This window comes from Pseudopipra pipra, chromosome 7 (assembly GCF_036250125.1).
Source record: "Pseudopipra pipra isolate bDixPip1 chromosome 7, bDixPip1.hap1, whole genome shotgun sequence".
NCBI classification, from domain to species: domain Eukaryota; kingdom Metazoa; phylum Chordata; class Aves; order Passeriformes; family Pipridae; genus Pseudopipra; species Pseudopipra pipra.
Window position 1 is genome coordinate 27290791 of NC_087555.1, and position 15004 is coordinate 27305794.

General features: G+C 39.5%; 1 protein-coding gene across 1 annotated transcript in view; it reads left to right on the top strand.

The window, feature by feature from the left end:
• Positions 1 to 4441: 4441 nt before the first annotated feature.
• Positions 4442 to 15004, top strand: part of RALB (RAS like proto-oncogene B) — a 49413-nt gene continuing 38850 nt past the window's right edge. The window contains exon 1 of the mRNA XM_064661336.1: positions 4442 to 4572. The gene's annotated coding sequence lies outside the window, so the exon portion shown is untranslated. The remainder of the gene's footprint in view (positions 4573 to 15004) is intronic.

Consider the following 15004-nt stretch of genomic DNA (forward strand, 5'->3'; position numbering starts at 1 on the left):
GGGAGGCTTCTCTGCAAATGAGAGAAAACCATTGCCAAATATTAAGACAGATAATCTGGAGAGAGCAACAGGAGGCATTCTGTCTCACCTGAGATGCTGATAAAACCTGGAAGCCACAGGAGTGAGATTAGACTGAGAAAAGACTATTCACTTGTTATTTTGCAAAGATGTGTATCTGGGGAGGGTTTTTTTAAGAATAAGAAGTGATGATAAAGAAAATGTTTGTCTAGCTGAGTGGATTTTGTCTTGCATTTCCTTTCTGAACAGACTAAACTAGAAGCTTGTAGGCCTTGCTGAAGCTGAGGAAATCGTGAATAAACCAGCACAGGCCTCTCCCAGTCTGACACCCCACTTCAAGCTCCATATGGAGACCCTCTGAAGACCCTATTCCAGGGTTCAGAAAGGGATTCTTGGCCTGTGTGTGTGCCATTAAAATGAGATAGGAAGAGTTATTTAAACACCACTCAGGTTGCATTAGGAGCTTGAAACACAGAGACTGGGTCCAGTGGTTTGGGCTGATGTTGGGGGGGAGGTTGAATTTACAGAGGTTGATGAAACAAGGTACACTGGAAGCAGGAACTTTATTAATGTCCTATGATTAATGAGTAGTGAACACAGTGAGTGGATCATTAAGATTAATTAAAATACTTCTTTATAGAGAAGTATTAGCAGCCTTTATTTATGTGATAGAGTTTAAAGGTTTTGAACTCCTGAAGTTTTAGATGCACTAGCAGGCACAAAGTTATGTTGTTGTGATCCTGTTTAGATTGTTCATTGTAGAGAGAAGTTGCCACAATGAGAGCTTCCAAAGGATGTTTCTGTTTGGACCTTTTCTGAAGGCTACATTTAGGAGGTGAATACAGATATACCAAAAGCCTGTTGCTGGCAACATTCAAACTGGATTTACCAGTATGAGGAAAAAATGAGCTGAAGTTGGTTTAGCTGGCAAATAATCAAGTCTCTCTATTTCAGAAACTTTTGGGAAGGAATGGCAAAGCCAAAGTACAGCTGCCCATATGAACTACCCTGATGCAAGTGTGGTCAATGACCAGAATGAAGAAAAAGAGGCAGACTGGCTTTTTAACAAATATTTGTTAAATATAGAAGGTAATGACTTCTTGCTTCTCTACTTACCTTTGCCACTGTGAAGTTCTGGTTACCACATTACCACTTTACCGATTAATATGGCAGTACAAAATGAACCTGAAGTTACATGAGGTTTAGACTGAATAATTTCTCTTGTGAAAAGATCTAGGAAAAATTAACAATCCTGTTACACTCGAGATTAAGCGACAAGAGTGTGTTGAGGAAAGGCTGGAATATGCCTTGCTCAGACTGTGAGCAGAAAGGGTAAATGGGAGAGCTGAGACTGAGCACCTGACATCCTTCAAGTGTAAGGTCTGTTACAATGCTGGAAATCAGCCTAGGACTCCTGCTTTTACTTCTGTTGATGCTGGAGTGCCAACAGCAAAAAAGCTTTGACTACTCAACTCAGGCTTCCACTCCTGCTGCCCTGGTGCTTTTCCCCTGGCCCTAAGCAGGGATGGGTACATATTTACTAGCTAGTACAGGCAGACACAAATTTCCATTGACTAATCTTCCTCTGGCAGGGTGAGTCATCATAGAGAAAAGATTGTTTCTGCTTGTTCTTTGTTCAGATTATAATCTAGTCAGAGCTCCAAAAAAGGCCAGGCCAGTGGTTTCAACACCTATGACCATCTCTGCTCTCCCATAATAATGGAGGGAAACTTGGAGATATTTCTGTAGATTCAAGCTTTCTGAAGGGAAAGATCTTCCCTGGAAATTACTTTGAAAGAAGCTGGCGAAGTTCCTGGTAAGAACTCAGCCTTTTCTGTCCGTGTTTCTCCATCTGTCAAAACAAGGTATAATCTTTCCCTGCTTCACAACAGTATTGTGAGGAATCGTCAGTTAACATGTTTACATCCCTAAAAATGATTTCCTATTCTAAATCACCTAGTCTTCAGTCCTTAGGGACACAAACTGATCTCACCCTTCTTACAGATCTTTTCCCTCTTTTCACACAATCTATATTCCTCTTTGCATTCTGCTACTGCAAAACACAATTGCTGCCATCATTGCTCCTGTACACCTGACAGCAGTTTTAACAATCACACACAATTTTCCTGAGCAATTAAATAATCAGCAAAGGAAAATAATTCTTCTTCAATTTCTGTTCTTCCTTTTTATCAGTGTTGGAAAACATTTTCTACCTCATATTGCTCACTACTAAAATTTCTCATCACTGCACCAACTCCATGGTATTGTCATGAAGAACAATTTTTGCATATATTTATAAAGCATATTTTAGTCCAGTGATCTTTAAGAGAACTAATTGTGATCGAAACTGGACTTATCTATGAACAAACCCCTGTACAAATGTTATGTGTTGCCTATGTCTGCATGCTGCAGGACATGTAGCTCTTTCTACCAAAAGGCAACTTTCTCTAGAACAGAACAGCAGCAGACCAAAATATCAGCACTGTCTTAAATGTGAAATGTACTATCCAACTGAAATTCCACAGGGAGCCTAAGAGAGCAAAATGATCTGGAAGCTCCTGTAATTGACTTCAAGCCAGAACTGGCAAGATATTTTTAACTATGACACAGTCTGGAAGATTCATTTAGGGTTGTAAGAGGTACCCAAATCTGGAGGTACTTATGGTCCTGCTGCCTTCTCATCATCAAAGTCATCCTCCCACACACAACCTTGTCTGACCTGCCATGATCCCTTTTACTCCTGCTCACCACTGTCTCTCCTACTATAAAACTAGAGTCTTGGCTTTACTTCACTTCTCCATATTATAAATCCCTTCCACCTCTTCCCCAAGCTCCAAACTACTTCCCTATCCAGGTTACCAGATGCTGAGAAACAGAAACATAAATGTAAACTGTATCTTGGTTTTTGAGAAGGACTTCCCAAATTCTACAAAAGTGAAGGTATTAGTGATCTTAAGTCACATTCCTCAACCTCACAAAGAATTTCCATTTGCCCAATTTGAGATGTCACTGCCCCTCACTGCATAGAAAAACTCAAGATCCTTGATCCTGAAGTGCAAGTAGGTAAAAATCCCTAGAATCTTTATGACGAAAATGCTTTTACACTCCTGTTTATTTTACTACTACAGTTGGTTTACTTGGGAGATGCATCACCACCAGATAAACAAGCATTGATAATATCAGCATCTGTTTAATAAATATTATATTATAAAGTATTGTTTGTCCACTATCTTCTTAAATAGAACTAGTTCCTGAAATTGAAAGTCCACTAACAAAGGGCACAAACAGAACAAGGAATCTGGCAGCAGAATATTTCTTTTTAAACAATAGAGTTGCAAGAGCAACACCCTGTTATGCAGCTCAGTAGAAGGATACTGGCAAATACTGAATCATAAAATGCTCAGTTACTAAACTGATATAATATGATATAATATGATAAAGTTCCCCCAAATTCTAGCCATTAAAGCTTGAAGGCTGGGCTAAATTTTCCTCTGAGTGTGTTTTATTGGATTATAACAGAAACAAAATTATCCTGACAACTTGGAAGAAAAAATGAGTGGCTTATTAGACCAATTGATAAAGCTGGAAAGAACAGACAAGCTTCCAGCCATGCAGGTGCTTCTTCGAATCTGAAATAAAACCAGCAAACTTCAAAGCTAAATCCAGGTTAAGAACAATTGTGCTGAGTTAGGACATCTGCTTTGCTTCAAATGTTTATTAATTTCTTTTTTTAAAGGCTGTAAACAATGTCTTGGGAAATAAATTTATAATAATATAGCCCTGTAAATGGATTATATTTCTAAAGCAGGCTTGCAATTAGAAAAGGATCTAAGGAGTAAAACTTACCCCCACAAATCTGCACAAAATCACATGGAGTTTCCATGAGATTTAAAAACCTGTTTGCTTACATTGCTTTAGAAAATATTAATTAGTTTCTTAAATCACTTAGGTGCTTTACTTTCTCTGAAAAAGGCAATAAACAAGTCAGGATACTGACAAGGAGTGGATACATGTGGGTCCCTGCTGCTTACACAAACCCAGCTGTGCCGGGGACAGGCACATTTGCCTGAACAGACCTGGTGACAAGCTCAGAGCTTGAGATCTGACACAAGCACAGACAACGCCAGGCAACACTAAGCAAAGCTCTGAGGTGACTCAGCTATAATAGGTATCTTAGGCTAGTCCTAGTAATCATGTAAATATAGTTTTCTAAGTTTGTAATTTGTATTTATTGAAACTTTTTGCTGGAATGGGGAGGGAAGATGAATCAGAAAAGTAATTTTCTGTTATTGGCCATTCAGCAATTTTTAAGCTGTTACTTTTCCAGTCATCTACAACAGTTTCCTTGTTTTTAGAATGAGTGCATGATATCATATCCTGAGCCCTTCCCTTTTCTTATAGCTTTCTGAGGCTCTAGGAGGAGTCCAGCTACAGTCATCATGTGAATTGGTCTGTAATACTGTAGTGGAGCTACCTCTGCCACCGTCTGCCTGCCTGCCTAATTCATACTCCTTAAGGAATTGCTGCTGTAGGACGAAAGGCCCTTTAAGCACAGTGAGTATCAGCTGAGAGAGCAAACAATTTTTCTGGCTTGTAAAGTTGCATCAGAGAAGGATCACTTCTCTATGTATTGACAAGTATGTGCAGTTTGGGGCACAAATAAAAGTGAAAGGAGAACTCGCTGTCATTATTAATCACCGAAGTGAGAAGGGAGTTTCCTGGCCCAGCTTGGGTGAGAAAAGGAACAGCAGCAACATGGGAGGCTCTCGGGGTGCAGAGATTGGATTAAAGGTGTGGGTTTGGTGTAGGAAAGGGCCAAGGTACATGTGCTGTGCCAGGCGACATACTCATTTGTTGTGGACAGGCAGACAGGAAAAAAACAGCTGCTAAAAAGTAGACAGGAACAGCTGTGAGTGACCACATGGCATTGTGTTAATGCTGGGTGACAAGTTTATTCTTTATCTGGTTTGATTTAAGGAATGCAGTAGTACGAGCTAGTGATAAGCAAAATAAAAGGAGAATAAAAGAGGTAGTTTTCTTCACTAATCTCCACTCATCCCTAAAGCACAGAGGCCAAGTAAACATTGACAGTGAGTCATTGACTCTTTTTAGTATAACTACATAACCTGTGGTGGCGGTGGTGTTATTTCTGCACTTTTCCATCTTGTTCTTTAGCTCTGAAATGCAGAGCTAAAGGCTCTGCCATTCTTGGTGGAGGGCCTAAGGTTTTGTCTAGATGTCACTGAAATGCTAATTTATTAGTAACTTTTTAACTATATCAGTAATACAGTTATATTTATAATGTTGTATGATCCAGAATTCGCAGCATAACATATGTTATAATGAAAGTAAATAAATGACTTGCATTTATATCCACCAGTTGATATTGCAGAAGTTATTTATATATAGAACACCTGAATTTTCCATGATTTTCCCAAGCACTGACAGGTCAGTAGTTCCCAGGGTCCTTCTTTCTACCCTTCTTAGAAATGGGTGCATTGTTTCCCTTCTTCCAGTCACCAGGGACTTCACCTGACTGCTGTGACTTTTCAAATATCATGGAGAGTGACTTGACAACTTTTCATCAGGTCTCATAGTCCCTTAAATGTTCAGGTTTCTCAGAAGTTCACAAACCTGGACTTCTTCTCCAGTCCCCATCCTGCTGGCCATCCACTCAAAAGGTGTGGGAGGAGAGTTTGCCAGTGAAGACCGAGGAATAAAATTTCTCGAGTACCTCAGCCTTCTCCTCGTTTGTTGTTACCAGTTTTCCAGTCTTGATCACCAGGGGAATATGATTTCTTTGACCATACTTTTCTGGCTGACATACCTGTAGAAGCCTTTCTTATTATTCTTTGAATCCCTTGCCAAGTTCAGCTCCAGCTGTGCCATGGCCTTCCTGATCCCATCCCTACACAACTAGGCAGAGTGCCTATACTCTTCCCAGGATACCTGTCCTTCCTTCCACTGCCTGTGCATTTCCTTCTTGCCCTTTAGTTTGACCAGCAGGTCTCAACTCTGCCATGCTGGTCTCTTTCCTTCCTTTTCCTGATTTCTTACACCTGCGTATTAAGAGCTCTTGCTCTCTATGGAAAGCATCCAGATCTGCCAGCTCTGTTCTGCTCCCTTGTCCCCAACAGCAGTTTCCCAGGGGACAAGAGTTTCCTACTGCTAACTCCTTGAAGAGGTGGAAGTTTGCTTTCCATAAATTCAGAGTCCTGACTTTGCTCTTAAACTAACACATATCCCTGAGGACTGCGAACTCTAACAGTGCATGATCACTGCAGCCCAGGCTGCCTCCAATATTGGTGTCACCAATTAGCTCACTTGGGTTGGTGACCAACTGGTCCTGTAGTTAATTATTTCGTTGTCATGCTTAAAAGATCCAAAGATGAAAGAGATGTGAGTTTCCTTTATAGAAGCCACCTAACTCTGCTCTTGTATCCTGTTTATATATATCTTAAAAAATAAATTTTCCAGCACCTTATATCCAAGAAATGTTAGGTGCACAGCAAATGTTTAATTAATTAATCCCACAAAGAGCTTGTGAGGTAGGCTCCCTCATTTTACAGGTGAGACAGAGAGTGAGACAGTTAAATTAAGCAACTTGCTTAATATCACACAGTGAGTCAGTGCTAATACTGAAAATAGACTTTATGTCTTCTGGTTCCTTGCCCTGTATTTTAATCATCAAACTAGACTTAACTCTAAAGTTGAATGAACTCTTTAAACTATTACAATAATTGTTCTCAATTTCATGTTGGAATATTATATTTTAATCACCTAAGCAACTGAAATACTTGCAAAAGTTTTCCTTACTCAGGACCTGTTTTGTCTTTCTTGTTCAGACATTTCTTCAGGTATCAGCTGAATATATTTTGTTTACAGTGATCCTGAACTTCAAAAATCCACTCTAGCAGATCTCCACGAAAAAAAGAGAACACATTAAAACTCACAGCAATCTCTTTGCTGTCAATATGGCAATGCTTCTTTTTATACTCTCAGCAGCCATTCCACTTAATAATACTCATAGCTTTAATTAATGGAGCACAGTAAATTTATTGCCCCACAGAAAGCAAAACACAGACTGCTGGTTACACTGTCATGGCTAAATGAAAATGTATCCTAAAGCACAAAAAAGCAACAGCATCTTAAGAAATATCTGCTTAGAAGTGCAGTTCTGAATTGCATGCTGTGTCCTCTCTGTATAAACTGGTACAGAAAGAGATGTGATCCTTGCAAACCTGTTTAAATGAATAGTGCCCACGTTCAGGCTAATGATATGCTCCAGCAACTTTAGAGCTTTCCTGAGCATAGTCCATGTATTTGTTTATGCTGATAGGACATATATAAATTTTTCCAATCCTCGCTGTCTTACCTGTTTGACAGTGTTCTTCAGTATAGGATAGAATAAATGGTTCACAAAATATGTACATAGATGCAAGACTGAAGAGGCCCAGGAGAGGGAATGAAGAAATAATATTACCATGGCTTGCTCCCTGTTCAGCTTGGGTATCGACACAGCTGTCTGTTACACAGCCTTATACAATGCTTTGTATCATACAGTACTTTTAGTGTGGGTGAGATAAGCAGCAGAAGGCTGTGGTCAGCTCCAAAATTTTTATAAAGAGTTTTGCCACATGTAATGAATAGGACGTTGCTGTGCAAGCAGCCTTCCAACTTAATTACAATCTAATAACAAAATTCCTTCAAAATTCATCTGCTTCATTGCCAATAAAGCTCCTAGGTGGCAGAATCAGACAGTAAGCACTGGCATGCTGTATTTATGGAAACAACTCTAAAGTAATTTAACAGGTTGTACTTGTAAAGAAGGGAGTCAATTGCCTACCAATTGCAGGCCACTCAGAATGTTTCAGGTAAGATGCCAAGGAGGGATGTTCCAAGGAGGCCATTCTTTTTCCTCTTTGGGGTCAATACTTCTAGTTTACCATCTTGTTTTTCTTTTGGGTTTATCTTCTCCTTAAAATGTTAATTACAAGCATATTTTACACTTTGCCACTAGAGCTCTGTCATCAGTGATCAACTGTCCAATACTGAAATACTGGTCAGAGTACCACTCCAACTTTGCTTTCAGTTTCTGCTAGAGAATGTTTCTCTCACAGACCAGAAAATGGCTCAGTGCCAAGTGATGAGCAGTTTGCAGGACAGCACTGTGTCTGTGCCTATCTATCAGGGACAGAAATGCTGTCTTTCAAAGGGGTTTTTGAAAACCAAGGAGGAGTAGTCCAGTACAAACTGGACAAAGAAGACACTTCTGAGTCTTTCATACACTTTGAAACCGAACCCAAGAAAGCAATGCAAAGAACTGAAATTCTTTCAGCGCTCTTCACTCATGTCTCCTTTTATCCATAGTTCCTACTATCAACCTATCAAATGTAATGGTAGTTACATTAGATAATATTTGTGAAAAACAGGGTTTAAAATGGTAATATGCCTAAGTGTTCTCTTCCATATTGGGAATAGGAAGAAGACTTTGTGGTCTTTGTGTCTGATCAAAAATAGCCAAACCGGTAGAAACGAAACACATGAACATTTTCAGCAACAATTCAGCTAATAGGTGTGAAGAATGAGTCAGCTTGAGAAAAGCAGAAATTGCTTGTGGATAATCTGAATGAGAATGGAGGATGCATAATAGAATACTGCATTTGAGAAGAGCTCTGATAAAATAGGGGCTTTGAATTTTGAATGCAGGGAGTTACACTTGCTTCATCTATTGCTGAAGAGAATCAAAAACAATCTGCCTCTGTGATTAAGTACATATTGTGCTCTTTTACATAGTTAACATTATTTAAGATCCTACTTTCACCAAAGACCTCAATGTGTCCTGCCTACCTTAGTGATCAGATTACTGGTCACTGCTCTAACAGGTCTATCACAGCCTTGTTCTGTTGATTCAGCACAGAAATAAAGCATTTTAGGAATGTCAGTTCTTCAAGCAGTGGGGATTATAGGCATGGTAACAGTACATGTTTGTGAAAGGTATATGCTTGTCTGACTTCATTCCCAGTGACCTTAAGACTGAAACTGAGGTACAGCCATAGTGCTACTCTGAAGAGTTCATGTAATTAGTAGATTCTGTAGTTCTGCAGATTTGATTCACAGAACTGAGAAAGCATTTGTGGTAGGTAACACATTAGAGCCAGATAATGAAAGGGAAAAGAAAGTGAAAAGAAATACATAATGAGGGAGTTGGCCAGTTTATTTCCATTGTGCAAGCACAGTGAAAGGGACAAAGCTAAGCAATACAGCAAGTGAAAAAAAAATCCAATAGGAGTTAACTTAAACTATATTAGTTATAAAATGTGGAGTTAGCAATGCAGGCAAGGTACTTTTTTCCAGCATTCCTTATTATGTGTAACTCATGGCACTGTAAGCATCCAAGAACCTTGGATCACACAACTTGCAAAATACCACCAGAGTGTTTCTCACTGGAACTAAGTACGAGACAAGCAGAAGCTGAAACTGTAAATATGGGGAAGGACTTCTCTGTTCAATAAAACAAGTGGTTTCTGCTGAAACTAGTTTTGCTTGAGGACTAATTTGTAGTTCCAAGTGTCTTTCAGTGCTGACAGCTGAAGAAGGTAGCTTGGGGCCAGATTGTAATGTTCACTCCTTGCTCTAATGGGCGGATGTGTTTAATTAACCTTTGTTTCTGCAGAAGCAGACATTCTGGCAAGCTGTAGGAATGCTAAAGGAGGGAAACCTAAACAGCAGTGAACCTAGGCACATTCTATATATCTAGTATAGATAAAAAATGTTAATGTAGATAAATACTGTTTCCTATGAGATAGGTTTGTATAAGGAGTTTCTGTAAAAGAAATTTAACGTGGCTCCCCCCTGCAGGACTATCCCTCATTAGTTTCACAAGATCCAGCTATGGTCCCATGCCCTTGGGACACTTGTCTCTCTTGTCTGGCTAAAGACTGCACAGTTCTCTTCAACTGAGGGTCACAAAAGCATGTATGCAAGGTAGAAATATTCTGCTTAGTATCTCTTGGATAGAGTGAGACCTGACAGCCTCACTGCCTGTTCCACATCCTGCAGTGACTTCTCCAGATACCATAGCTTGGACTGACCCTTCCCAGAGCTTCCTGTAAAGTGCAGATCTCGAGGTTTATAGCTAATTCTTCAAAAGGCATATGGCAAGTCTAATGCAAAGCAGATATCCTTTGCATAAAGTTGCTGAAGGCACTGTTTTTTGCTTGAAAAACTAAAGCACTGTAGATTACAATTCACACAAGTACAGCAAACTCCCTGGCCACAACATCCCTTGGCCCTAATCTTTCACTAAAAAAATCGCCAACTTTGCACGAGTGTTTTGAAAGAATGCAAATCAGAGCTTATCGTCTCTGACCTTCACCAACTCTGCTGCTACAATAGCATCATTGTTTTCTATCTCCTCCCCTTAGTAAGTGGCACCTTCTATTCCTCTCACTTCCTTTTAATCCCAAACCTTTCCATCTGAGAGGCTTTTTAAAGCTCTGCTTTGTCATCTGGTTTTGCTACAACTGTGATCTAAATGCCAAACTCCTTCAGTCCTGGTTGTCTCAGTCTCAGCCAAGACCCTGTTTTCCCTTAAAAGGCATCATTTATGAGCTTGAATGTTGGACATTCCCTCTACTCTCGTTGTCTTACACGCAAGGTATATTCCCAGCTGAAAGAAGCATTTATGTTACAGCATTTTTCTTACTAAAACTACACTGCAGCCACACAGTATCAGTTACAATCATAAACAGTACTTTTTCCACCTCAGCACTGTGGCACAGAACTCTTTCCTTCATAATACTGTGCATCTCCACATTGCCACAGTACATAGGAACTAGTGCTAAGGGTGCAGTTAAATCACTAATTCCTAATCACATGCTTTTTCCATTGGGTTTCTGTTCCAGAACGAAGTGTTGTGACAACAAATGAGGTAACCAAGGAGAAATAAAACTGGCTACAATTGTCAGGATTACCAGTTCAATGTAATTCTTCAGCTTGTTTGTTTCTAGTAGGGACTGATGACTCCAAAGGCCATAAACTGTGTGTTAAGCTCTCAGGTGGTGACAACTTCCTTTATGATGTTGCCCAGTGCCTGAGATTATAGAGATAGGAGTGCATAGGCCTGCTATGAGTGGAGAGTGTCCTATTGCAAAATGCAGCCCACTGGCCAAATCTAGTCTGCAGGATTTTCTGCCTGCTCTGCAGGACCTTTACTATGGAAATTTCAAAGACCAAGCTGCTGCCTCATCCCAAAGAGAAGGAAGGGAGGGAGGATTATTCTTTCCCCTGCTTCTGAAAGGTGGGCAAGAAGAGCACCCTGATACAGAGAAGTTCTTGCTGTACTTCTGTGTGAATGAGTTTGTGAGTGCTTGGACACTCCTACATAGCCTGTTGCCTTATCTCCTTGCTGGGCAGGTAAGAACAGCAGCATAATTTTAACATAAGTATGAATTATCAAAACTGAGAGCTCTCACTTAAATACAAGTTGAAACAATTTCTTTATCTTCAGGGGGACTCTCTAAGTAATTGACATCAGTGTAAATAGCAGCTGAAACTTCTGCTTCAGGAACAGCGCTACTGGATGTGTCCAGGGCTTGGTTTCAGCACATGCAGCCAGTCACAGTACAGGGGAAAGCTATGCTAACTTTCAGTCAAGCTAAAGGGGTACCTCTCCTGATTTTGATCGATAGCAGTTAATTACATTTTTCCTCTTTGCAAGAAGTATACGTTTCTTTCTTTTGTTAGCATCTCTGATAATGGCAGGGAATTTTTCCGAGTGTAGTCTTGGAACAAAACAGCAGCTCCAGGCACTATGTAAGAAGCCAAATACAGGGGAAGGGTGGAGTGAAGTTGCTGTTTGATAATAGGAGTAGTCTACAAGAAAGTTTCCTTATCTCTCTTCAGTTCTTGTTTTTCAGAAAGCAACTGTGATGCAAAGGCAGGAACTATTCTTCTCTGCTGTAAAATCTTTTCTGATAAGACTTCTGGAAGAACTCACAATGCTATCTTCATTCAAATCCTTCCTAAGATACATTTCTTCCATAAGGTGTTTCTATGCTAATCCACTAGGCGTTGCTCTTTACATCTTTAAAAGAAACAGAGTACTCTACCTGGACTGATTGTAGATTAAGACTTACTGAGTTCATGCATGTCCCATAGGAAAGCATAGTCCCTGGGAAGAATCTATTGCCTTCTGGAAGTAGTTCTTTATATTGTGGTTTAAATTCTTATTGTGGATTATAATCTCTACAGGGAAGGGGTGTTTATGCACCTTTGAGGCATCATGTATGTCTGTAACTGTATGCAAATTAGTGAAGATCAAGAAGGAAACAAAAGTAATTTTACAATACAACTTATCTCTGTCTTGAGTAGCCATCAGATTCTACTCTATCATCCCAATGTAAATCCAGCTTTGGTGCTACAGTCACTGGAATGGAATATGGTCATAGCTCTTGAAACAGAGAAGACTGAAGGGGAGAGGAGGCCAGCAATGCTGCACCTATTAGGTACATTCCCATTATCCTAGACTATGCAAACATTAAATAAGCCTAGTCTCCTCTATAGGACAGGCTGACTGTGCTGCCTTGTGCTACAGACTGCTAATATAGCTCAGAAATGCATATCTGCCATGTGACAGTGTATAAAGCAGTGGTTCCCAAACCAGGTTCTATAGCAGTGAGGTCACAACAGTTTCAAATGAGGTCACAAGGTACATAAAATTAAATCTGATCACATATTTATGCCAGTGTTTGAGATTGCATTAAATTCTTGCTCTATAGTAGCAACTTTTTTCAGTGAAAACTTTGAGGAACTGCTGTGGTTTATTCTGTGAAAAAATGGCTGGAGAGACTATTTCCTCTGAGTCATCAATGGGAAAAATCCATTATTACAGGAGTGAAACACATGATCACAGCAGCTAGAATTGAAAAAAATAGCTATAACTGAAGATATTTAGAATACCTCAAATTTTTGTAGGTATATTGAACATATTCAGATCTGTTGATAGAGCATATGTCAAACCCAAAAGTGTCAACATCATTGCTTTCCACAATTGTAGTTAATCTATATATCCAAAATATTACATTGCTGTATAATTATCATGACAAAGTTAGTTACAGATCAGTCCTTCACAACCAAAATACCCTCACCACTAGATAAAACATGGTGGTTATTCCTGCATGATGTACAACAAATGAGAAGAAAAAAATAAGATTATTACATCCACCAGCAATGTCTGGACCCCTCTTTTTTAGCAGTTTGTGGATATCTGCCTGTGCTGAAATCTGGCAAGGAAGCCCTGCCAGTAGAGGCATAGGATGTTGCAGAGGTAGCAAGCTGGGAGCCAGGAAGGAAGGCAATACTTCCTGACACTCTTGGCAAGCTCAGAGGAAGGAGAGCATCCTGCCTAGTCATGCTAAATCAGCTAAAGAGTCCCTATTAACACAACAAGTCCCTTCCCCATCCTTGTTTAAGCAGAAGGATACTCTGATTTGGTTAGGAAAGAGAAGCTGTGATTTTGTATGTGGCTGTGCAAAGCACCCACTGAACTTCACTCTCCTGTACTGTGACTTCCCAATTTGTTTAAGGGAGCTGTGAAATGAAGAACCTGAGGATTTACCTGTCTTTGTTTTGTCTCGCTTTATCAAGCACACTTGTCAGTTTTCACCTTTTGTGCTATGCCTTGACTTAAATACTTGTGCCATGTACCATTAAAATTCTCAGCTGAGAACTTTCCTCCTTTCAGCTGCACAACTACTGCATACCATTTGTTAATTTGAGAATTTCAAATGCATTTAGTATGAATAATAGCAGAGTTCAAAGAACAATGGTCTGTCTTTATACACAGAACTGCCAAATCCCCTAAGCCAAGGTGATTCCATTCTGATCCAGAAAGGGGTATCAGAGTTTAATCTCTTGTGCCCTAATAGTCTTTTGCTTCTTGTCTAACAATTGGCAGTTCCACAGGCAGTTTTTGTAATATTAATATTTTCAGGAGCCAACCAACATTAACCCCATAGTTTATTGTTTTAACTGTTTACTAGTGTATTTGGTTTAGACAATTTGACAAAAAGGGCAGCTTAGATGACAGATTTAAAGCTGTCAGCCTCGTGGGGTGACTCCCAAGTTATGAGCAACATTAAATTGCAAAAAAGCTTGTAAACCCTTTGTTAAATAATTTTAATTGAGACTGGTATATGGTCAAACCAATGTAAATAACAAGTTACACAGACAAGAATGCATTAGAAAAAAAAAAAAACAACAAAGCAAATAAACCCACAACAAAAGCCTTAGATAGAAAAAACGTAAAAAGAAGAAAGATGATGTTATGCTAAATTCTCAGGCTACATTTTACTACTATTACTGTTACCATTTATCAAGGACTTTCAAAGCAGTTCTGATATTTTTCCCCAGCTCTGATATTTCTCCCCTTTGTGTTTGTAACTCTGGCTGTTACATTCTCAACTGTCATGTTCTTACCTAAACTTTCCCTCTTAAAAGTTTCTTTGTTCACATTAATTTCTGGTCATATTTGAATCAGCAAAGCAGAACACTTCCTGTCCTTGGGGTGGGGATGAACCCATACTGGATATGAGGAGCCCATGTCAGCACTAACAGGATGCAGACCAGGAAGTTGTGCATTTTATTAACAGGAACAAAAGTGGCAAAGTTTTGGCAGAATTAGAGTGAAATATTTGTGCATTGAACAGAGTAAGAACTGGAACCAAAACATTTTTTTTTTCTAACTAATGCAAAGTGGTTTGGTATATTTGGAAAACATCAGGAGCATATGAGACAAAGGTTCAGCTCAAAAACTAGGGCTGGAATGAGAGCTGTAGGTGCCCAACTAACTGGAGCCATGTCTCCAGCATGCTGAAAAAAGCTCCTTTGGTGAGCTGAGAGTACAAATGAGTTACATCCTGGAGCAACAAGCCATGGACACTACTGTCAAATGAGTAATCAAAAGTTTGGAATTAATAAAAAT